The sequence below is a fragment of the Vulpes lagopus genome, chromosome 3 (genome assembly GCF_018345385.1).
Source record: "Vulpes lagopus strain Blue_001 chromosome 3, ASM1834538v1, whole genome shotgun sequence".
NCBI lineage: Eukaryota > Metazoa > Chordata > Mammalia > Carnivora > Canidae > Vulpes > Vulpes lagopus.
This window is the reverse complement of record NC_054826.1, coordinates 162,800,019-162,824,860: the sequence shown is the minus strand read 5'-3', so window position 1 is coordinate 162,824,860 and position 24,842 is coordinate 162,800,019. Positions and strand designations below refer to the sequence as shown.

General features: G+C 33.7%; 1 protein-coding gene and 1 long non-coding RNA gene across 2 annotated transcripts in view; both read right to left on the bottom strand.

Moving 5' to 3' along the window:
- The window catches only part of NEGR1 (neuronal growth regulator 1), an 812,989-nt gene that overhangs the window by 777,324 nt on the left and 10,823 nt on the right, over positions 1–24,842 (bottom strand). The window lies entirely within an intron of this gene.
- LOC121488216 overlaps positions 225–24,842 on the bottom strand; it is a 29,360-nt gene continuing 4,742 nt past the window's right edge. The window contains exon 3 of the long non-coding RNA XR_005986995.1: positions 225–354. This is a non-coding gene — a long non-coding RNA (uncharacterized LOC121488216). The remainder of the gene's footprint in view (positions 355–24,842) is intronic.

Sequence of the window (24,842 nt, the reverse complement as noted above, 5' to 3'; positions counted from 1 at the left end):
CACTCAATAAAGATACATTAGTAATAACAGAAAACGGGTATTTTCATTATACACATTAACAAAACTCAGATTAAGAGTTAATATTAAGCATTTGATGAATTCACCAAATATCACTAAAGTGATCTCAATTTTCATCTTTTGTCTTAAATTTAAAAACTGTCTACTTTCAAAAGACTGTATGCATTGTATAAGAGCAGAAACAAAATGCAATAAAATATAGGGCAGATAACAGCAAAAAAAAATTTCTAGTACTTCTTAGTACCGTATCTATATTGATTCTAAGTACTGTCTCTATATTGATTCATTTAATCCTCATGGCATGAAATGATTCAGGTGTTACTTTCTTCATCCTCACTGCAAAACAAAACAAAACAAAACAAAGACACAGAAGTTAAAAAAAAATAGCAAAACACTTGCCCCTGGTTGCTCATCCGGTGGGTGCAGAAGCCAGACACAAATTGACTAGTCCCACTTCAGAGCTCATCATCTTAATCACTACTCCATACCCTGTCTGCTCAGGTCAGAGAAAGATGCAGCAGATGTCACTACACCCTTGCTATGAAATAACAGCTAGACTTGAATAAACTACAGTCTCCACTGTCTTTGACTCTTTGCAAATACAAATAATTTTTTAATTATTAAGATCTTACTCCAAAAAAAATAAAAAAAAAAAAAGATCTTACTCCAGACCAAGTACTTTGCATATTATTCTATAAAACAATTCTGTAAAGTAGCATTTTAGCACCTGGCCATGTATTAGTATCTTAATAATCACTGTTGACTAACTGGATAAGAGACAGCCTACTGAGAATCGTATAGTTTTAGTATTATTTTGAGAAAAGAGAGTTGGCAAATTTATGTAATTTGCTCATTGTCAAACAGTAAGAGACTGAGTGGGGACAGAAATTTGGGTGTTTCCAAGACATAGTGCCTTATTTGGTATAAAAGTTACACATTGGGGATCCCTGGGTGGCGCAGTGGTTTGGCGCCTGCCTTTGGCCCAGGGCGCGATCCTGGAGACCCGGGATCGAATCCCACATCAGGCTCCCGGTGCATGGAGCCTGCTTCTCCCTCCGCCTGTGTCTCTGCCTCTCTCTCTCTCTCTGTGACTATCATAAATAAATAAAAAATTAAAAAAAAAAAAAAAAAGTTACACATTAAACTGAGTTTCAGTGAGTGTTGATATTTCTGTAGGCAATTAAGCTCAAAGGCTCCAAATGCTTTGAACTCTGATGTTCTAATTTACTGTGAGGAATAAACTATGAAACATCTAGAGGAATGAAAAGAGAGCACACCTATTAAACTCTCTCTCTCTCTCTCTTCATTTCTTCAATAGGTGTCTATGGTATGCTTTGTATCCAATGGCTAAGTGCCTGAGATAGGAAGTCAAAGAGTTTGCTATTACTGGAAAGCTTATATCATTCCTGAATCTATACTTGAAAACAAAAGGAATAACTAAAAGTTCCTAACAAGTATCTCAGAAATTATCATCTTCCCAAGGAAAGCACATGAGAATGTTCATATAGCAATAAGAAATTATAGTGACTTTAAGCAATTTTTTTATTTTAAAGTATCCATGTATTATATGTAAAACATTTAATGGGCTTTCCTAGAAATATTCCTGAGAAATTGCTGTTAAAATTTCTCTAGACAAAAAAAAAAAAAAATCCATTGAATAAACGAACAATCATTATTTAAATTCATAATGGAAGATTCATTAGATAGTGATTGTTAATAGAACTAGAATCATATTTAAACACATATCAAATGTATATTATATGATGCACATTATATGTTGCATATATCATATAAAATATTTATCTTAAATGTTGTATCTTAAATACTGTATTATATTTTATATATATAATATCTTACATATTTTATATATAGAAATATAGATATTATATATATAAAATTCCCTTCATCTACTGTAATGTTACTTCTATTTTTTCAAGGCATAAATGCATAAACACAGGAAACAATCACAGAAATTAGTTATTTTTCTTCTTAAAAGAATTAAGCTTTTTTGGCTTAAAAGATGAATATATTAGGGCAAAAAAGTTACAAATCAGTTTCTATTTAATATATATTTATTATATATAATTATATATAGATTGCATATGAATTTTGTGTTAACATATTACTTTTATAGATTTTAGACATTTTGAATATGTAGTGCTATATTAACTGTATATAACATATACATTATTGTCATTTTAATAAGAAGCCATACCTTATTTTTCTATACTGATTAAATAAAATTTTTACTGAAACACTAAAAATCAAAACTTCTGATCAGAATATTGTTGGTATTTTGTCATATCCATAAGATTAATATACAAATCTATTACGTTCTAAAAATATGTAAAATGTAAAAACTTTCTGAAGATGAAATACTAAATCATGATAAATATAAATAAGACAAAACTGATAAGACTCAGTTCATATTCAAATTTCAAGTGTTTTGAAATATATGCATACACCTGTTTTGTTGGAATCAAGAGCCACACAAGTTTACACACTCTATTTGTTGATAATACCTACTAACTTTATTTTAATCTTTAAAGTTATCTCCACGCCCCTTTTCATTCCATAGCAACATTTTTCTGGCTGTAACTCCTCACACAATGGAAACAAAAGCAAATATAAACTGTTAGGACTACATCAAACTGAAAAGCTTTTGCATTAATGAAACAAAAAGGCATCCTACTGAAAGGGAGAGGATATTTACAAATGATGTATCCAGTAAGGGGTTAATGTCCAAAATATGAAAGCAGTAAACACACAACTCAGCAGTAAAATAACAAATTCAGCGACAACTCAGCAATAAAATAAACCAAACAAACAAACACAAACAAAAAATAATACAATTTAAAAATGGGCAGAGGACCTGAATAGGTATTTTTCCAAAGAAGATATACAAACAACCACCAGACACGTGAAAAGAAGCTTGACATCATTTATCATCAGGGAATTGCAAATCAAAACCACAATGAGATACCACCTCACATCTGTCAGAATGGCTAGCTTCAAAAAGACAAGAATTAACAAGTGTTGATGAGGATATGGAAAAAAAGACATCCCTTGTGCACTGTTGGTAGGAATGTAAATCGGTACAGCACTATGGAAAACAATATGAAGGTTCCGCAAAAAATTAAAAATAGACATACCATATAATCCAATAATTCCACTCTGGGTTTTGAGAAAAGAAAAAGAAAAAGAGAAGAAAAAGAAAAAGAAAAAAGGAAAAAGGAAAGGAAAAGAAAAAGAAAAAAAATGAGAAAACTAATTTGAAAAAATATGCATCCTTATGTTTATTGCAGCAGTACTTACAACAGCCAAGATATAAAAGCAAACTACTCATCAACAGATAAATGTATAAAGATGTAGCATATTTACAATAGAATATCACTCAGTCATAAAAAAGAATAAAATCTTACCATTCATGACAAAATACATGAACCTACAAGGTACCATGCTGAGTGAAGTAAATCAGACAGAGGAAGACAAGTGTCTTATCATTGCACTCATATGTGAAATTTTAAAAACAAAATAAATGAACAAATAAACAAAACAGACTCATAAACCCAGAAAACAAACCCAAGGAGTAGGAAGATGGAGTAGGAAGGTGGAGTAGGAAGAAGAGTAGGAAGATGGATGAAATAGGTGAAGGAGATTAAGAGGAACAAACTTCCCACTATAAAATAAGCAAGGCATGAGACTGAAAAGTATACCATGGGGAATATGGTCAATAATACTGTAATGATGTGGAATGGTGGCTGACGGTAATTACACTTACGGAGATGAACATTGCATAATGTAAAGAATTGTTGATTCATTATGTTGTACACCTGACACTAATATAACATTCTATGATATCTATACTCCAATTAAAAAAAAAAAAAGGTTAGTTTGCTTGCCCCTTTTCAAGCCATTTGGGAAATCTATATTAAAATATTAGAGATGAGGGGCGCCTGGATGGCTCAGTGGGTTAAGCATCTGCCTTTGGCTCAGGTCATGATCTCAGAGTCCTGGGATCCAGCTCCACCTCAGGGTCCCCACTTAGCAGAGTCGGCTTCGCCCTCTCCCTGTGCCCACTCCCACTCATCCCTGTGCACGCTTTCTCAAATAAGTAAAATCTTAAAAAAAAAAAAAAAAGAGAGACGACAAAAACTTGCATTCTACTACCTATATTTGTTAATTTTTTATGCCAATTTGACGAGGCTATGGTGCCCAGCTGTTTGATCAGACACCAGTCTGGATTTCCCTGTGAAGGTATTTTTCAGGTGTGATTAACGTTCAAATAAGTAGATCTTGAGGAAAGCAGATTATCCTCCATCTTTTAGGTGGGCCTTATCCAATCTGTTGAAGGCATCAGGTACAAAGATGGAAGTTTCTAAAGAAAAACAGAATTCTCCTCAAGACTAACATGCAAACCCCCTATGTAAGTCTCCAGCCTGCCAGCCCGTACTACAAATTTTTGATTTGCCAGCCCTCACAGCCCTTAATACTACTCCTTACATCAACCTCTCTCAACAGATCCGTACACACACAGATATACGCACACACAGGATGTACACATAGATTCTATTTCTCTGGAGAACTCTGACTGATACACTACCTTTGAACTGTAACTAATTACTTCCCTAATTACTAAGAAGAAAATTATTTTTAGTCATTACATATACATGCATATTATGACACTCAGACAAAAGGGAAATGGTAATTTGTTAGGAAAAAAAAAAGTGTTTGGAAATGTAGCTGCTGTTTTGTTTAATTAGGGACAGTGAAATACAAACCCCTACCTTTAAATAATAAATAATCAAATAGAAAAAAAATAAGGAAAACAAGTCAACGAAGACTACTTTCTTATTTGCCATTGCGTCAAAAGAGACAATATACAGAGCACAGAATATTTTGTAGTGATCTCAGAATCCTGCAGTACCTTCACACATTAGAGGGCTTTAATAAAGAGAAAGATACATTGAACTGTGAAATTCTTTTCTTCTGCCCATTTTTGCCAGAACCTTTAGAGCAATTACAGATGCTCTTTTGGACCCCGTTAATTAAAGTGTCAGCCACCAAAATATAGTCAAGGCAATATGGAAACCGAGAAGACTGTGATTGTCTCTGCCAACGGCAGTCTGCAACGGGGCCGGATCTATACAGCCTAAACAGCTCACTCCCACTGGGAAATCGCAACCTCCCTATCACGGACATAGCATTATTTTTCAAGATGATCTGCTCTGATGTACTGCTCCCCAGCATGCTATCCATAATTCTCCAGATAAATTGAAGGGGCTGAAGGATTTATGAACTCCTGAATTCTTTTCCTGTAGGGAACCCCAGCCGAATTCACCAGAGGATTTCTTATGCTTATGTGAGATCCTCTGGCAAAACAGAAAATGTGTGGAAGGAGTAATGGGACATTAAAATTGACTCCTACTTACCACAAATGCTCTTGTGAATATGTATAAGAAAGAGAAGACCAGTACCACATTATATCTTGATAGGTTGTACTATACCTTAAAAAAAGCATATTACGTTTTGCTGACCACTATAACTTTTCTTTGTAAGTTATACACGGATTCTTTTGAAGTAATGATTTTAAACAAAAGAAGTTTTATGCATTTTTTAGCTCTTACCCTATGAGTTGTATTTGTCATAAATATTAGTTGGCAATCTATTAATAGATAAAATAGATTAATAATTGATGGATGATAAGCACAAAATCTTTACTTAACAATATATATTCAAAAAGACACAAAAGTAAAGGACAAACAAAATATACACTATTTTGAGTGATTTAATTCTATCCTTACATAGAAACATTTTTCTTTCTTTTTTTTTAGAAACATTTTTATTTCAAGATTTCTTCAAAACTGTTTTCCTTTGTATTAAGAAATATAATCCAGGTGAATTTAGTTAGTTATTCCTCAAAAAGATTTATCAGAAATTAGAGTTTTATTTAGAAAAACTTTAGCACATTATATTGTATTTTGTAGATAACATAGTATTTTGATTACAAAAAATTAAGCACATCTTTCTCAGTAACCGCATTTTATTTGAATTTTCCCAGAGCATCTATTTGTGAATTTTTACATAAAAATGTACACAATCTAACCTCTTAGGGATTTGTCTGAGGAAGCCAATTAATTTACTCAAGAATTCTATTGCCACTGAGTCTAGTGTCAAGTTCCTCTCAGCGCTCAAAAACCATTTTGAACATTAATGTACCAAATCCTAGCACCATGACTTGGGCTTAACAATCGCAAATCTGGTTCACGTCTGTAACACATTTGTTATCTCCTCTTCCATAACTATGTTCTGTTCCTTTATAATTCCTATATGGAGGGGCGCCCAGGTGGCTGAGTCAGTTGTGTCTGCCTTCAGCTCAGGTCTGATGCCTGGATCCTGGGATGGAGCCCCACAGCATCTGGCTCCTGGCTCAGTGGGGAGCCTGCTTCTCCCTCTGCCCCTCCCCCTGCTCATGCTTTCTCTCTCTCTCAAATTAATGGATAAAATCTTTCTTGTAAAACATAATTCCTATATGGAATAGGCTTTACAGTTTATGCATTACTTTAGCTTTAAAAATTTGTAGAGAGGGTATGGAATGTGGGTCTGTGGGTACGCATGAGAGGGAGACAGAGAGAATGGTTTTAATATATGGTTTCTTTTGACATTGCAAATTAGTCAGGATGAGTACTCATTTGAGGATTTACAGATATACCTTCCCCACATGATCTACACCGTAGAGGTTTTTGGAACTAACAGTATATGATATAACCTCACACCATCTATTTCAGACCTTTGCTTATAAAGGATCACATTTAGGGCAAAGTAAAAACTCTCTAAGTTTAGAATGCAATCTTTTTTTTTTTTTACTTTTTTTCCCAAATTTTTATTTAAATTCTAGTTAACATATAGTGTAATAGGGGCTCCAGGAGCAGAATTTAGGGATTTATCACTTACATATAACACCCAGTGCTCAACACAAATGTCCTTAATACCCATCACCCATTTAACACATCCCCACCAACCTCCCCTCTTAGAACTCAATTGCTAAAAAGCAATAAATTGGTGATGCCTACACAAGAGGGCTATATATTTGCAACTCTGCTATTACAATCGTGCTTGTTATTTTAATTAAACGATATTTTTTTACCCCAAACAATAGCTTGATAAGTATGAATACTAGGAATTTTCATATAGTTGGACGTATTGATTCTAATTGCCCCAAAGATGTGGAGGTTTTTCAAATTATCTGAGAATGTAGCTTCAGAATTTATCCTGAATTTGTTGGGTAGTGGTTTTTGTTTAAGACATTGGGTTATAATTCTCCACTGCCTCATCCATCATCTCTTCCCTCTTGTCAACAAAGAATCTCTAATAGTTCCATTTTCATTCTCTCATTTGAAAATACTTGAAGAATTGAAAGTTCATGTCAGGATGCTTTGGGGACTCTCTAGGAAATCCTTCCATCTCATTAGGCTACATGCCCAGAAGTTTGGGCAAGGAAGTCAGTCATACAGTGAATTTGAGATCAAGTCACAGAATCAGAATACTTCTATGGAGTGACAATAAGCCTGAAGAAGGATTAAATAATAAGTCAACACTCATCTTCACTTCCATACATTATGCTTTCTGCCATACCTTGGGACAAATCCAAGCACAGATCTTTTTTACATTCAACTACAGAAAAGACTAAGAAGACAGAAAAATAAGCTAAGAGTGTTATACAGGAAGTAGTAAGTGTTCACCCAGGAAGAGATAAACACCAGAACATTGTGTTACCAATAGAAAGGAAAATGATGTATTTATAAAAGATTTCAAAGTCATTTATAACTGAATAGATATAAGAAATAAGACAGGAAAAAGTAATCCAATAAATGTCTTTAACTGAAATGAATAGCAATAGTATTTGGATAGCAGTATACCAGCAACAGATGCAATATCGAGGATAATAAATATGTAACTGAATCACGATACTGAAACAGAAACTAGGAAATGGGGACTTATCTCAGATACGTAATCAGCAAAGAAACACTAGCTGAAGCTGAAATGAAAGACTAATGCAACAGGAAAACCTTGAATTGGAGACTTTTTAAAACTCCATCTTTACATATGAACAACTGAAACCTTAAGTGGGTACAAATGATTTCCCCAAGGCCAAGAAATGAATTTCCCAAGGCAGAGCTGGATGACATGCTCTCATAGAACCAAGACTAACCCTCCTAACGTAAATTTCGTACACTCTCGTGTCCATCTCAAATCTTATCTTTCTGTCTCTATGTCAAATGCACTCTGTCTTCTCTGGATGTGAGTCCCATATGTTGTCTTTACACTGCATTTGATATGTTAGTACACCGAGAACTCCTTCATGGGTGTGTTTCTTACAGCTGCAATCAAATGTTCCCTAATGAACAACACTTTTATGATTTTCCCTCAATACCTAGTAAAATTGTATGTATTTAGGAGGCACTCAAAGAATGCTTGCAGCCTGGATGGAATGAATGTAAGAGGAACACTGCTGCCTTTCAAGCCATCAAGTTAAAGTTCTAAAAGCTTTTGTGTTTTCAAAAATGATACCTTGGCTCCCACTTCATGTATACATCAAGAAAAAGCATTTTATTCAACATATGGTTAAACATGTTTCAAAGCCAGTAAAATGTTGAGACATTTTATATAAAGTGTCTTGTCTTCTTCTTTCCATTAAACTATACTTGTTTTTTTCAAAAGACTTCTATCTTTCATTTTCTTTCTAGGGAATTTTCCAGAAACTTAACAGCCATCCCTACTTCTTCAGAGAGCCTCTTGGAAGACTTACATATCCAACTCTACAGATGCAGTTTAAATGAATATATTTCTATCTACATTTTAATATATTTTTGTGGTTTCGGGTTTTTTTCTCATTATTCACAGGTTTTCTGTTTTCTCAAATGCTCAAGCTTTCATTCTGTCAGTCTGTCAACTTGGTTTTATCACAATTAATATGCCTTGAAATGAAGCTGAAGCCTTATGAAAAATAAATCTGTGAAAAAGTCCATATTTGAGTAGAAAGTGCAGGTAAGTAAAATACTCTCCTTCTCTACTAATCTAACACAAACATCATTAATAATAAAATTCTGTTTGCTTTTGAAGTAATTGATTTCACTTACAAATGATTTGAATAATAGCACAAACGATAGACAATTCAGATCAAAATCATGAAAACCAATTATTTTATTTACAAAACCATGAAATAATAGTTAAATAACTGGTGCATAATAGGTACCAAATAGATATTAAATGAATAAATGAATGAACGAATGAAAGTATATCCAGAATACAATAAAAAACACACCATCTTAAAAATCACCCACCCTCCCCTAAAAAAGAGAACATCACCTTAACTTACTCTGAGCATTAACATACTCTGTCTCATGTAGGGAACTTAATTTTTCTTATTGAAGAATGTTTACTATGATGTGTCAAAAATACATATTAATTGTAAAACATTAAACTTTCAGGGAAATAGAGTAAATATTTCTCATGTTTTTCTCTCAAGCTAAATGAGAGCTGAAAGTCATACAGAAGAGCAATCTAGAACTTTGGATGTAGAGTTTTACATGGTAATTGCACAATAACATGAACTGCAATAAATAGAGCTAAACTATTTGACCCACTCATTAATAAAAATAATAGAAATTGGAATCCAATCACTGGGAAACATATATTTTATAGAACAATGCACAATAACTGTTTTGTTCACACCTAAACTATCACCAAAACATTAAGTCTTTGTAGCTTGCAGTTTAGGTTAACAATTGAATTGTGCATGCACTGCACACACTGAATAGATTTTCACCTTTTCATCTGAAGAGTGTTCACCAGATGATAATTAGTGTCTGCTAAGTGCTCTTCAGACTAACATGATATCATCAAGAAATATCACAAAAGTGTTGACACAATGCTCATCCAGCTGGAGATTCCAAACAAGTCTGTTTTCACTGCCATTTACTGTAAATTTTAACTCTGCACCAGCTGGCCAGATCATTTCCCTTTACCCCACTCATAACAGAAAAGAAGAAGAATGTGCTTTTTTGTTTGTTTATCTACTTTATGTAGCTTAAACTGATGAGGAGATAGAAAATACATATTTGAAACTGAAACTAAATTATGAATTATAATTACTCTAACCATGTAACTTCATTACTTTATACATATCAAAGATAATTTGTTTCCTAACATCTATTTCATTACGTAGTTCACAGAAGAAAATTAATGAGCTAAAATTTATGTAAAAACTAGAATATATATTCCATGCATAAGCAAAATTTTTAGTTTTATTTACTGTTTTTAATCAAATTTTATTTACCTGATCAGAAAAATAATAGAGCTTAACTCTGAAATTTGAATCTATATTAAAGGATAAACAGGGATCCCTGGGTGGCGCAGCGGTTTGGCGCCTGCCTTTGGCCCAGGGCGCGATCCTGGAGACCCGGGATCGAATCCCACATCGGGCTCCCGGTGCATGGAGCCTGCTTCTTCCTCTGCCTGTGTCTCTGCCTCTCTCTCTCTCTCTCTGTGACTATCATAAATAAATTAAAAAAAAAAAAATAAAGGATAAACAAAAATGGAATGTGCATACAAAAATCCATGAATTGGATTAGTCAACCTAGTATGTTCTACATAGAGTAGGTCAAACTCTGATTTAAACCCAAATTATGTCTGTGGTTTAATTCCTTTATGTCTATTTTCTTTAGCCAAACACGTAAGAATAGCTCATAGTAACATTTTACTTTACAAGGTTGAATAAGTATTGAATGAAAACATAAATGTATGTGTAGGTTGATACTATTCCTGGCAAACTGTAAGCACTTAATAAACGGGAACTGTTATCATCACTTTTTATAAAAAACATTGATATATATACATACATACGATGCCATATTAATATATGTATCCTATATTCTATGTCCTTCCTCCATATATTTCGAGACTTATTTATATTCACATACTTTCTTGTTTTTAAGTAGGAATGTCTCCATCACAAATAAATTGAAAGATTAAAAGGGGAAGGCAACCTAATATTCACCTCTACGAAATATCTAATGAAGTATTTCTTTGTTACTCACTGGGGATAGGGATGTGCATCTGTTTTTGTGCCTATTTTATGTCCTCAGTCCAGAGATGTTAACTATAATCTGAGGCCACAGCAGTTGCCTAATCATTCTTTTTTTCAGAACCAAGCTGGTAAAGGCAAAATATCCTGGATTTGTGAAGAATCAAGAATGAAAACTGAAATGTCACTTATTTAGGAATTGTTTCCCCAGATGAATCATTGAACTCTTTTTTCAAAGTGACCATGTTTAAAATTCTCTAATTTAGAAAAAGTCTTTATCATTGTTCTATGGTAAAGATGAGGTTAAAAAGTGTGATCCTGAGGTAAGGATGAGAATAGACAAACAGGTCTCTCCTAATATTCCCAGCCATTCTCAAATCTCCATTCATACAGGTTTTCTTAAACTTGGGTCAATGAGCTATGACTTAGTGTTTCTTAACCGGAGGACATCTGACTATACATGGAGACCTTTTGGGTTGTCACAACTCAGGGGTTTGGGTGTTGCTGGTATCAAATGGACAGAGGCCAAGGATACTGCTACAAATCCTCAACGCACAGGACATCTCCCACAGCAGACAATTAACTAACTAGCCCACAGTGTCAATAGTGCCAAGACTATTGAGGATCTCTAAAATGAGCTTTCAGAGTTATATGATGGCCCTGTGTGTATTTGAACATCGGCTCACCCTCATTCCTAGGTCATGTTTTTGTTTTTGTTTCTTAAGATTTATTTATTTATTCATGAGAGAGAAAGAGAGACAGAGGCACAGGCAGAGGGAGAAGCAGGCTCCCCATGGGAAGCCTGATGCAGGACCTGATCCCAGGTCCCAGGGATGACCCAAGTGAAAGGCAGAGGCTCAACTACTGAGCCACCAAGCATCCCAAGTCATCTTGTATTATTAAAATTATCAAGAGAAAGTATGGCCCGAAAAAGTAAGATTAATTATACATAGATATGCTATAGGCATTTATGAAATAAAATTAACTATTACTATGAAGACCATAAGAGTATTATTACTAAATTAGTATATGTAATATAAGTTTGTAATGAACATGATGCAAATATATAGAATGTAGATTCTTACCTTGTAACTTAGCCTTAAAAAATTTACAAAGGATAATCAGTGCCTATAAGTGCAAAAACAGCCTATAGGTGCAAAATAATCTAATATAATAAATTCTAAAAGCACTAACATTTTTATGCATTAAAATTCACCTGTCACTTTTCAGTTTCATGAGAATAATAGATTGGCAGTCAGAATATCTCAAGTAGGTTGTTTTCCTAAATAGTTACGTGACCTTGGTTATTTTCTCTCTTTTACAATTCTCCCCTCATTGAGCCTTTATGAGGATCACAAGAAGAGAAAGCTATGGAAGCTCCCTAAAAAGTGTTTATCAATACAAAATATGATAATCTTTTTATGCTGACTTGTAAGCTTTTTATCTTTATATATTTTTAATCAGTTTCTGTTAATTGCAGTCTGTATCATGTGATCTGAACTGTGGCAAGACCAAATAAGTGGCTTTGCGACTCCTTGTAGCAACTGAAGACACAAATTATGGCTCATGAAGACATCATCTAAATTACAGTAGTGGATTTTAGTATTTAAAAGCTCAATCTCAGGGCTCCTGTGTGGCTCAGTCAGTTAAGCATCTGCCTTCAGCTCAGGTCATGATCTCAGGATCCTGGGACTGAGCCCAGGTAGAGCTCCCTGGTCAGTGGGGAGTCTGCTTCTCCCTCTGCCCCTGCCCTTGATCTCTCAAATAAATAAAATATTTTAAAAACAAACGATAATAAAAGTAAAGGCTACATCTCAAAACTAGAGGGAGAGTTTTTATCTGTAACAAGAGGAGAAATTTTTACTATATTCTGCAGCAACAAAACACAGTTTTCCAACACATCAAGCCTGGTACATAGGAAGAGAGTTTATACATAGGAAGAATACATCTCATTATATCCTCCTAAAGGGTAAGTATCTTGTCTATTTAATGGACCCTTACAGGAGCACGAACACGGGCAAGCTAATAAATGTTCATTGACAATAATGAGGTACAAATAAAACTATTCTTGTATGTAGTTTTGTCTTAGGCAAAATTGCAATGCAGGCAAAGTTTATCTCTTGTTATCATTCATCTCTTTTATTGTTCGTACTCCTCATTCTCAGTAGTAATTCTGATTTTTACCGTACAATTTTTGTGTTTGTAGATTTCTTTTTTTCATTTAAAGTGATTTTCTGAAACATTTAGCTATACAATAAAGTTAAAACAATAATAATAATAGCAATAACTAACACCTATTAATCGCCTTCCCTATCCTGCAATGCACTAAGTGCTTTATGTAAATTCCCTCTTTTGATCCTCATAGCAACGCTATGAAGCACGGATTCATTCTCTTTATATAGATAACAAAACCACGGCTTTGAAAGGTTAAGTAAACTGCCTGAACACACAACAGCTAGGAAGCAAAAGAATCAACACTGCTCTGACTTTGAAATCTGAGGACTTAAAGACTATACTTTCCCCAAAGGGTGATTATACATTATAGAGACGTCCATCATCCCTTGGTTTCATTGAAAACCATTTTGATTATCTACCGGTAAGTCTAATTGGTATGAAGAATATATCTGAACACAAACTTTCTTCTCACCCATCAAATCCTATGAACTACATAAACAGCATGTGATAATTTATAATACTGACTAAGCATGTACTGTGAGCCAGACACGGTTTTAACTAATTCACAAATTTTATATAAATTAATATAAATAGATCCTCATAACAACTCTATAGGATATGCATTCTTATTATCCCAACTTTACTGATCAGGGCATAGGCACAAGGGGTGAGCAATTTGTCCAAAGCCACAATTAGTAGCAAAGTTGTGATTCAAAACAAAACAGTGTGATTCTAAAGACGAAAGTGCCTCTGTAACCCTGTCAAATACTCCTCAAACTACCTTGTCCCCATGAAAAACACCGTGGATGAAATACTCTGAAATAGTTGCTCAAACTGGAAAATATTTTAGATGGATTCCAATTGGAATTCAATACAACCCCACATTTGATTCCGTATTTCATCATACGGAGCCAACATTCTTAAAAGCCACCATTTACACGTAGATTGGGTAAATGCATTTCTTTCTAACAAGTTAAAATATTATTTTTAAAAGGTCTAGAAGCAAAATATAATTAAAATGATCCTTGTGGACTTCAAAATAATAAATTTTAAGAACAAGCTTTGGTAAGAAATGTTTGAGCATGCCAATATACTCTTTCTGAAAGATTTCAAATACAGCTATAAGATCATGACTTTTGCTTGTTTCATAGAGATTTATTTGAAAAGGATCACAAAAAAGCAGGTTCTGAAAATATCCTTAGAGTATGTTTACTCAAGGAAAAAAAATCATGCTTTACTGTAATGTCAAAAGTAAACAAGGAATACTATAAATTACTATTAGCCTAAATAGATGGCTGTGGAAATATACAACTTTTTCACTTCTTTTTTTTTTTTTTTTTTTTACAAATTCCTATTTGTTGACATCTAAGTTCATGACCAAGTTGGAAACAAGTATTGTGATTTTAGCATCTAGCATGGTATGTTAAAAATATTCTTGATTTGATCTCTTTAAAAAAAGAAAATTGAATAAGCAAGCCTTCTAATGTTCCCCAAACTATGCTACGCAAAACGATGATCTGAAAAGATACTTCTCAGAAAAAAAAAAAAAAAATCCAAGATAAAATAGTTTTGGTAAAACTACCTATTTGGTAAAATGAATAGTTAACATTGTCACATTAAATAGTGAGAAGCTTTTAGTTTAAAAAAAAAATCTTGTTTCGAAGCCTTAGTTTTTACTATCAACAAAACCTTATGGAGCACCCACTGGGGTCAGGAACTATTTCGGCCCTGGAGATAAAACTTGGCAGAAAGCATGCGAGATCCCCCGCTACCCCCGCACCCTCCCCGCCCCCGGGCCAACTCTTATATAAAAGTAGCAAGAGAAAGACAATTAACACAACATATGAAAGAGCGTATCAGAAAGGAGAGGCAGGTATCTCATGTCCAAAGCCTGCCATGTTTGACTAGAGGTCCACCCCAGGCTGGGTGGCACGACAGGCTCCTGGAGAGATAGCCGTCTTTTTTTAAGCTGAGACCTAAAATAACAAGAGAGATGTTTAGAATACTACTTCCCTAACCTACCAGAAAGTTGGGAAAGTCAAGTGCAACACTAAACGTGAAAATAACAGGGTCTATAAAAAACAAGGTGGTGAAGAATTGGGAGATGAGGCTATGACCTCCTCTAAATCCTGGTAGGACTGAAAGTTCTGAAGTGAAAGCTCAAGAATCATTACTTTTTTTTTTTTTTTTTGCCTGAGCAGACATGTAGGTTGAACATTCAAGGAAAAGAATAGTGTGTCCATTACTTTCCTCCTTATTAGGAATAATTGTTTTCTTCTACAATTGTTTTCCTATCACAATTGGTCTACCTGCCAGATTATAAAATGCTTGAGGATGGGGGAAAATTTTTTTTTTGGTCTTAATGAATCCCAGGAACCTAGAATAGTACTGTCATATACTGAGTGCTCAAGAAATATTAGTTGTATCAATAAATAAATCATGATTATCACCTCCCCTCAAAGAACAAGAGATAGTTTTTTGTCCTTTACTAATATCTATTTTATTTATTTTTAATTAATTAATTAATTAATTAATGATAGACATAGAGAGAGAGAGAGAGAGGCAAAGACACAGGAGGAGGGAGAAGCAGGCTCCATGCCAGGAGCCCGATGTGGGACTCGATCCCGGGACCCCAGGATCGCACCCTGGGCCAAAGGCAGGTGCTAAACCGCTGAGCCACCCAGACATCCCACTAATATCTATTTTAAAATGTCACTTTAAGGATGCCTGGGTGGCTCAGTTGGTTAAGCCTCTGCCATTTGCTCAGGTCATGACCCCAAGATCTTGGGATCAAGTCCCCCATCAGGCTCCCTGCTCAGCGGGGAGTCTACTTCTCCCTCTCCCTTTACCTGCCGCTGCTCCTGCTCATCCTCTTTCTCTCTTTCTCTCAATCTCTCTCTGTAAAATAAATAAATAAACCTCTAAAATAAAATAAAAAATAGTAAATAAAATAAAAAATAAAATAAAATGTCATTTTAATTCCTCTCCAGGAATATGGAGTAAAGGTATGCGCTTCATGTGATAGCCAGGGCACATTCTTTAAAGACATAGCTTTCTGAAAAAATAAAAAAATAAAAAAGACATAGCTTTCTAAAATTTTTCTTCATGGCAAAATCTTTAGAAATATCTTTAAAAAAAAGATCATACTTATCAGTCAGTCAAAAAGCAGTTCACTGTATGCATACTCTACATATTGTTTCCACTTAAAAATGTATATTCATACACCAGTCAAAAGACTGAGTAAACTTCTTTTGTTAACAAAAATGAATACTCACTAAACTACCATACTACCTCTCTTGTACCACATAATGCTCCAATTAGGATTATCAAACGTTCTGTTTCTGGTTCTTCAAAGTGGAATGGGAATTTAAAGATACTTGTGACGCATTCTCAGTTAGAATGCATCTAAATTTTAATTATTTTCCAACAAATATTTTACAGTTACTCCACCTACTTCTAGCTAAACATAATTATTTTTAGCGATTGCCTTTATCAAGTATTTTCAAAGCATTCAACATTGTTTTTGTAGAAACAAAACTCTTTTTCATCACACATATTTTAACCGATTCTGCTAATCTCAGAATTCAACTGACAGAAAGAAATGTTCAAGTACACATTAAAGAAAAGTTTATTGCATGCTGTGGGTACCAGTTGGAAATCTTTAGAAGAAATAAAGAGTGTTGATCACATATAGGTCAACTAAAAGAATGTCTTTTGTATTAACATTGTATAGATTAACTTCCTCCTTGACACCATTTAGGGAAATTCTGACCAAAACTGATCAAAGTCTCCTATTATCTTACTATTGGAAATTATCCATGCAAATTTGATGTTTTATTTCTCCAAAAGGAATGTTTCTTGCTTTCTATATTTAAGTAGTTTTGTTTGTTAGTTAAAAGAGAAAATCTGTTGTGAAAGTGAAATATATGCCTAATAAAAACAACTTTAAATAACACATTTTTTTAAAACTTGTGATGAATACATCTAGTGAAAACAAAATAGGCAAAAAGCGGACCCTGTAGAATTTAAAGTTCTTTACTTGAAAAATCTGCTCTCTCTCTCTTAAACTACTGCTATGTAGGCACTTCTTTCTGCAAAGAATTTTCTTCTTCTGAGCTCTATATCCCAAATTAAGCGAGATGGTAACATAATTTCTCCATTCGGTAATTAGCTACAGAACTGGCATTAAGAGATATTCACCATCTCCTGGTAGTTTTCATCTCTTGGAGCACAGAGTGAAGGGAAGATGGTATCAAAGCAAAAAGAAAAAACATGGCAGTGACAAAAGAGAATGGCTATAAATTCACAGTGGGAAACATTAATTTCCACTCCAGTATTCTTTATTTTCTTTCCTTCGTGTGATTTTATTTCTTCTTGGATGTTTCCATTATTTACTGTACACACATTTATTTTGAGGGATAGGGTAAAGTGTGATGGGAGATGGAGCACAAATAGTGGAAGTTAGATCACTAGTTATGATACGTATATTCACTATGGAGGCCAAAATCAAATGTTCTGGAGCCCCTTAAAAATAAGATAAAATCTAAAAAAAAAAAAAATAATAAGATAAAATCTATATGTCATCAGTAATATGAAGAAAAATGTATTAAAAATTCAGACTGAACTTTAGTTTGAAAAGACATTGTAACTATTCATAACCAAGAAGACTTTAAACATTTAAACCTGTGTTTATTCCTTTGTGAAACTGGAATTTTAACACACTGGTCCTGCTTCCCCCATAAGGTGGTTGTGATATTTAAGTAAGATAACATATAAATGACACTGTATCTCAAAATGTAATTATTATTTTCAAGTATGAAATGACTATGTTTAAATTTTAATCCAAAATATATATTTGCAATCATATTTTGATTTCTACTTTACTGGGATTATTTATAGTCTATTATTAAATAGCCAGAGACTCTATATGGGCTTTTAAGTATAGAAAAATTAATACTAAATGATTAAATATAATTTTAGCAATTAAATCATTTTCACTTTCTGATATCCATCATCCTACAATATCTTTTATTGTTTATCATTCAAAGCAAAAAGATATGGACAATAGTTTTATAGCAATATTTAAAGTTCTCAAATTATTTAAATTTTTGAAAAAATAAGTTCTAATATTTTAAAATACTTAAAATAGGTCAATTATAATTAATTACTGCAACTTTAGTCCGTGATATCCGTAAAATGTTTACAAATGCATAGACTTTTTTGGGAATGAAGTAATTGCCATTTAAAATGTCAATATTTTATTTCTTCTTAGAAAACTATTATTGAACATAAAGAAAAATTTGAAAAAAATGTACCGAAGTCTAATTTTTCTATAAATGGAATATCATTAGCAAGAACTTATATATTTGTCCCTTATAAAAGTATTTATTTTAATGCAATAAATTTGTAATTCATTAAATAAACCACCATGCCAAGTAAATTTTAAATATTCAATTGTCATTCTTCATAAAATAGTTTAATAACTATACATAAAAACATTTTTCTTGATTAAAAGTTATATAACTACACCATTATATTACTACACCATTATAATTTATATAACTTTATCTGTCAAATTTTTTCTCCATGCAAAATTAAATCTAAACTCTTGGACAATCTTTTTGTTTTAATTAATTTGATTGACCATAACTGTTTGCTTGTTTCACTACCAATCTATGTGTTTATACCAAAAGAAAATAATTTCAAATAGGTAATAAGTTGACTCTTCCATTAAGGAGATGATTTCTGTTAGCCTTTAACTTTAGTTTTTTGGTACTAACGGTGATCAGCTTCAATATTTCCATTTAATCTCAAAATACATCCAACTTCTTCTTTTGAATTTTTTCTAAGGAAAATAACTGAGATATGAATGCCACAATCTAACTTAAATATTATGCATTAATTTTCATCCTAAAATTCATCTCTAGGGACGCCTGAGCAGCTCAGCAGTTGAGTGTCTGCCTTTAGCTCAGGTCGTGATCCCCAGATGCAGGTTCAAGTCCCATATCGGGCTCCTGCGAAGAGCCTGCTTCTCCCTCTGCCTATGTCTCTGCCTCTCTCTCTGTATCTCTTACGAATCAATAAATAAATATTTTATAATCAATTAATTAAAATACATCTCTAGTTTACTAGAAATAACAAGTCAGCGGTTAAAGGAAATGTAAAACAATTTACTGAACGTCCCACTGATGCCTGGTGATATATACTGCAGCATCAAAAACCAAAAGTTTTTACTTTTAAAACCAAACTAAGGATCTGTTTCTTAAATCTCTAAGGCATGTAATATTAAGTATGCCCACCACTGGGAACTTATAGGATATGGAAAACCTCCAATGAGTGTCCTTCCTAATTTTATGAATTTTAAATTATTTTGTACCAGGCTATAGAAATCACAGGCATTATCATCATTATCATGATATATTATTCTTCACAATTCTCCCACCCGTACAAGTATTTGGTCCCATTAGCTTGGAACTTAATTCTTCCTCCTCTGTTGTGATATCCTATTTAATAAGCTTCTACTCAAAAAAGAAAAAAAAAATTGGAGGGAAAACACTATAGCACCCTTCAGTCTAGAACTCAAGTGATTTTACTTAATCAAATACAAAAAAAAAAATCCCCCCAAATCTTATTTTTAGGTACTGTTATTTTTTTTTAAAGTAACACATTGCAGATTCTTGAGATGATCTTTTTGAAAATATCTCCCATCTATGTTATTCTATCCTCATAATGTTATAGATCTTAACATTTTCTGAGAGCATGGCAGTGATAGTCACAGGACAAAGAGGTCCCCCTACCTCACAAAATTTCTGCTAATTGATATGACACTAAGATGAACACAAAGAAATGGAGATACCTATACATATTACCCTTAACACGTACTCCATATGGAACTTTGTGTAAAAATGTTAATTAACAAACTAAATTTAAAAATTAAAAATACATGTGTATTTCATACATATATAACTCCCAAACCAAACATGCGATGACTCTACTGTGAGAAACTAATTTTTTGTAGATTCACTTACTCATTTCCACAAACATTTATCTACTCACCAAGCCTGTTCAAGGCCCAATGGATACAAAGGCAATTAAGGTAACAATTCTGCCTTCATACGGCCTATAGTGGGGTAGAGGTATTTCATAAAACATGTATATATGTAACTAAAATTCAAGGAAAATTCAAGGAATTCTTATTTTCACCAAACCCATTTTGTTAAATCCAACATTAATGCAAGATAATTAGGCTCACAGAGTCATGAAGGAAATAAATGTGCACATACATACATATATGTATATATTTGGATATGTAAATTTGGGGACATATATAAATACATCCATGTACATTTTTGCTTTCAATTTTTCAATTATGGGCAACTAGTGAAGGTTCCATGAAAATAAAATAGCATTAAGGTAAGCGTAGAAAATGAACAGAACTTAGAAATTATTGAAAAGCCATTTTGGAAAATCAGCTGATAAGAAAAAGAAAGTCCCACAAGAGAAGAGGCAATAGCAGGAAGCCTCATCTGAAATAAAGAATAATTCATGAGGTAAGTCCCTAAGGCATGCGGGATCATATAGGAGCAAGCACATTACCAGAGAATCTTGATTTTGCCTGTCAGGTAATCCCCAAAATTGTTAATGAAAATCTACTGTTAATGCTATTTATAGAGGCCCTAATAGCTAGCATTTACTTATTTTTGTACTACACATGATGCCACAGAGTTTATAAACTTGAATTCTTACAACCTATAGGTTAGTGCTATCACTAACTCATTTTATACAGAGCTTATCTTAAGAAATTTCCTGATTAAATTTTATTTAATGATTCAAAGAAATATGCCACTATTTTTTAAGGGCCTAACCTAGATACACATCTGGAGTAGCTAGAAGTAGGAAAACGATGAGGATATTGAAAAGTTTAGGATGAATATGAAAAAGCACAATGGTCCTGTACTGGAGAAAAAAGGGTGAACAGAGATTTTTAATGTATATGAAGGAAATAAACAAGAATTAACCTTTTAGCAATTCTCCCTATATAAACACTAAACTATATCTTACTTGAAACTAGGTGATATAGAAAAGTCTAGATATGGCCTGCTAGAAACCAATTGATTGTGTATGTCACATATGAAGAGAATTTTTAGAATACTCCACGAAAAGTCAGAAAATCAGCTCATCAATTGTTGAGATTAGAGAAGTGTCATCCATTCTATTAGGGGTAGGAGGCTCAGAATAATTCAGAAAATGAAGTGGCAAAAGTACAGAAGTGCTATTTAAATGAAGAATCATGTGCTGAAGAATTCCAAATTGTTAATCAGAGGACCAGGTGAAAATTATGAAGTGTTCCTTACATATATTATCATTCCAACCAAGAAAAACCATAATGAATGTATACTGAGAAAAGGGTAGGATTTTAGGGGAAAAAAAAAAAAGAAACCACCAAATGACAAGGTTTTGATGTCAAAAGAAGAAACTGTGAAGAATATATAATCTTCATGGACATTCATAATATGTTAAAAACTGACAATATATTTAGGGAGAAATCCATGTGCAAAAAGTATTCAAAAGAGAGCATGGTATGAAGGATGCAAAACACCCCAGAGGAAAAAATGAGTCCCAAGAAATAGAAACAAGATGATTGAGATAGTCATCCCATATTCAGGTCAAATCTACTTTTTAAAAGTATCAGAAAGGTGCCTTGAATTAAAAATAGGTAAGCCTCAGAAGTTATTGGGGATCAAACAGAAAACAGGAAGCACACCATTAAATACATAACAATTCCTTCACCTAGATAGTCCTGGCCCTAAGTTACAGCTGTATTAAAGGAAGCGTGAGGAAGGGAGAAAGAGAAGACACTGGCATTGGACACCAACTATGTGCAGAAAACTGTCTGGGGCACAGTCACTGGTGTTATTACTACGATCCAAAGTACGCGTAGAGGGTAGTGATCAATATTTCCATTTTACAGATAAGAAAACAGGATCTCAGAAACTATCAGTCTCGGAGCTAATAGTTGGTAAAGTGAAAAGTCAAACGTAAGTTCTTTACACTACACAGCACTGTTAAAAGGGTACAGGTTGAACCAGAATGTAAATTCAATGGGAGGGACCTTATATCTCATCGTGACTATATCCCAAACTCCTAGGAAGTGTCTAGTGTCTGATGGGGACTCAACAAACACATGCTGTCATATGGGTGAATGACCAACTCAAAGAACATGTTCCCTAGAAGAGGAAAAAAAAAAAAACCTATATGATGAGTGGGGAAAAAATACAAAACAAATTCCCAAATGGAAAAAAAATGAAGAATCAAAGTATACTTACTAAATACATCCTATGCAAATAACAATGTGCAAAGTTCTGTGAAGGATTTGCAATAATAAAGGCCAAATGACTGTTACATAAGACGGTAGCTGTTGTATTGCTTTGCAGACTCAAACATACAACGGTCTACTGCAATGTAAAGCTGATGGGAATAAACATTATAACGTGGAAAGTGTAGGAATTTGGAATTCAGAGAAGGAAGAGGTAGCATGGGGCTAGAGAGGTCGAAAATGTTCTCGAATTATATGAGACAAAAATAGGACTTTATTTTGGGAAAGCTTTAGGTATACAAAACAAGTCAACACGAAAGTCTCCTCTTGGGTGCACATGTAGAATCTGTCGAAGGTGGATATGTAAACACACTACACAAGATGCTTCAGTTACACACCATCAGATAAAAACAAATTTTCATTCAACTAGACTATAAACTATATACACTCCTAGCAGCTAGCAGAAAAAGGCAACCTATCTAGTTCCAATAGGTTTCGTTTTATTCACTGACTACAATTAACTGCAAGACTCAATAACATCATGGACATGTTTAATGAAATCAGAATACAAACATCTTTTACGTAAGTCCTCAATTTTTTTTTTTTTTTTTATCTTCCCATTCTATCTTGGGAAATAAGCACCAGCTCAACACCTTCGGCTGCCTAGCCCTTTTCAAGAGAGGGTATGAAATCAACTCTGTACAGCTGTTTGGAGTTATGCCAGAATTAGTATTCAAATGATTTAACGGGGAACTTGGAATACTCTAGCAAGCAACTACTGCTTCTCCTTTTTGTCAAAATGCTCCAAGAAATATTATGACTTCTAAAAAAAAAAAAAAAATGAGCACGAGCCTTGGAGACACACATGCCTAGGATCAAGTCCTGGTTATGCCATTTACTATCTGCATTAAAGTTAAAAAATAAGTAAGAACATAATGTTCAGATAGTTATTCATCTATGAATTTGCTTCTCCATTACAGAGTAGAAAAACTGTAGGCGGTTATGAGGATTCAATAAAGTCGGCAATGGATAATGCCTAACCTTAAATGTTACTCAAAAGCTGTTCATTTTTTTCTCTTGTATTATCTGTAGCTTCTACTCATTAGGGATGAAATCATAATTGGATGAGAAATTTTATTTCAGAATATTTATAGTTTTAAGAATTCCCTCTTTTCCAATCTAGTAAATGCTTGACTATGTAATATATGCTACGCATTTAATCTCATTTAAGATAATCTCACATTTTTCTTCAAACATGTAACACATCTTGATTTTTTTTTTAATCATCGTTGGCTTATCAATAGGTAAAATGCAACTGGTGCTCAATAAATTTTTAGTAAATGAATAAGCGACAAATTTATCAATCGTTTGATCTTTTTCTTAGGGAGAGACACAAGACAGTAGAAAAGCCATGGGGCTTGGGATTAAAGGACCTAGATTTGAATTCTGGCTCCCTTTTACCCGGGGCAGGTTACCTCATTTTTCTAAGCCTGAATTTACTTGGTGATAAAACTGGGAAAGCAATAGCTTACTGCATATTGTTGTGAAAGTACGTCATATATATCGTAGGTACTCAGTGCCTGTCAGTTGAATCTGAATCATGATGATGATGGCTTCATCATGATTATGAAGCTAAATCATTCTGCTGTGTGTTTGGCAAATATGCAAAATTAAAGCAAGCATTCATATTTTCTGAGCTTCTCCTGAGTTTATTGTCTATGGATAAGATGGTGATATATATGGAAAATTCTTGCCCATACAGGCTGCTTCTGAACTCTCCTGCCTTTGGCATAACACGCAGATGCCTTGAAGAGTCACAAGAGCCTACCGAATCCTGAATAATTATTTGCTACCCCAACCAGAATACAGTTGGCTTTTTTTTTTTAATTCTCACTCTCTTATCGACTTTTCCAATGTTGTCACTAGTTATCACTTCTTCTCTCCTGAACTGTCACAAATATTAATCATCACCCTCTAACTCTTCCACGGCCATCACATTGTACTTTCTCATCTCTCGTTTGTTCTTCTCTGTCTCTTTTCATTTCTTCGTCTAGTCCCAATGTTTCGTGTGATCACCCAATTACGGTGATCTTTTACTTCTCTTAAGTGAGTCAAATCACCGTCATCAGTCCATTGAGCATAAAATGTGTGGTTTCTCTGCTACGGAGGGCCTTGGGTCTGCACCCTAGTAACTGCTAAGCCTCTTTTGGTATGTTTCTACTTTCAGATTTGTAGTCATTGCATGTG